This window comes from Quercus suber, unplaced genomic scaffold (genome assembly GCF_002906115.3).
Source record: "Quercus suber isolate HL8 unplaced genomic scaffold, Cork oak 2.0 scaffold_295, whole genome shotgun sequence".
In the NCBI taxonomy this organism is placed as follows: Eukaryota; Viridiplantae; Streptophyta; class Magnoliopsida; order Fagales; family Fagaceae; genus Quercus; species Quercus suber.
This window is the reverse complement of record NW_027069751.1, coordinates 849,553-851,015: the sequence shown is the minus strand read 5'-3', so window position 1 is coordinate 851,015 and position 1,463 is coordinate 849,553. Positions and strand designations below refer to the sequence as shown.

The following is a 1,463-nucleotide window of genomic DNA, read 5'->3' as shown; positions in this document are numbered from 1 at the left end:
TTCAAGTTGAACAATTTTGATGTCTTGCATTATATAAAGTTTGATTACAAGGCCATAATAACATTATAGTTCCACATTTGATGTATCTGTTGCTTCTTGACTAAACATATCTGTGAACTCCAATGGCTCTTACCTAGATCACTTTGACTTGCCTCACTCTTTGTTATGCAAGTTTTTTTGGTATCAAAGCTCACTCTACAATCCATTGAAGCTTCCAGCTGCCACAAAATCAAATGCCAAGCAACATGAGAGAGATTAACAGTCTCACATCAGATACAATAATATCAAAACACAAGCCTAGACAAGTGCCTTAACCCCAAAACAAAAAGAAACAGGGCACTCTCCTAAGTAGCTACAATAGAAACAAAGCAACAACATGCCCTCCAAGTTATTTATGTCATCTGTATATGATGGAATGCTACAAAGAGAGAATAATTAAGACAAGTAAATAAAGATAAAGGACAACAACAGTTTTGGAAACCAGGACTATTTTAAAAAATAAAATAAAATTGACAAACAATAAACTTAGAACACAAGCACAAAATGCATCTCAAGAAATCATATATAACACTTACACAGACATAAACCACAAGTACAAAACGCATACAAAATCAAAATTCAATAATTACCCTACTAATAAACGACAAAAGAAAAAAAGAGAGGGGGGGCGGGGGGGGGGAGCGCAATTCCCTCACCTCCCAAAACGTAGTATTGAAACAATACTCATTTTTTATTGAAACAAGCTAGATAACCAACAGCCATTTTTTATTGAAACAAGCTAGATAACCAACAGCAAAACAAGAACAGAATAAAGTCAACAACAACCCAAAATTTAGGTCCAACCACTTGATGCGAGACCACCAACAAAGCTGAAGAACTAAAACAGAACTACAACATTAAAAGGAGAACCAAACTAACAAAGCACAGGTCAATAACAAATACAAACAACATTCTACGAGAGAGAGCCAGCAAACCAAACATTAAACAACTTCAAAAATGTACTATTACGTAAATACAAGATGCTTGGACTCATGATTCGGTAAAAGAACTAAAATATTCAAATATATTTGCAGTTCAACAAGGCTAAAAAAAAAAAAAAAAAGCTATTTTTAGAACAGAAATGAGAAACCAAAAGAAAATAACTAGGCCAAAGAATTAGACTTAGCCATCAAAGCGTCAATACTTAGAAACAAGGTGAAAGACTGGAAAAATAAAAATAAATAAATAAACACACAAACTAAATCCCTTAAATTCCTGAGAATGGAGGCTGAGATGAGAAGGAGTGGGTTTACGACGATTTGCAGCTGAAACTTCAGGCACGGAGGAGAAGACACCATCTCCACTGAGTATTAAAACAGGTCCCCATCGAAGATAGTAGATTTAGGGAAAGCATATAACCCCAACCTTATTCAAAAGACAGAAAAATAAAAATAAAAACGAGATTTGAAAAAATTTTCAATGAC

At 34.2% G+C, this 1,463-nt stretch overlaps 1 long non-coding RNA gene across 1 annotated transcript; it reads right to left on the bottom strand.

The window, feature by feature from the left end:
* Positions 1-1,463, bottom strand: LOC136071230 (uncharacterized). The gene is made up of 2 exons (XR_010632526.1): positions 1,293-1,463; positions 1-218 (listed from the first exon to the last, which is right to left on the bottom strand). It is a non-coding gene; the product is annotated as an uncharacterized LOC136071230 (long non-coding RNA).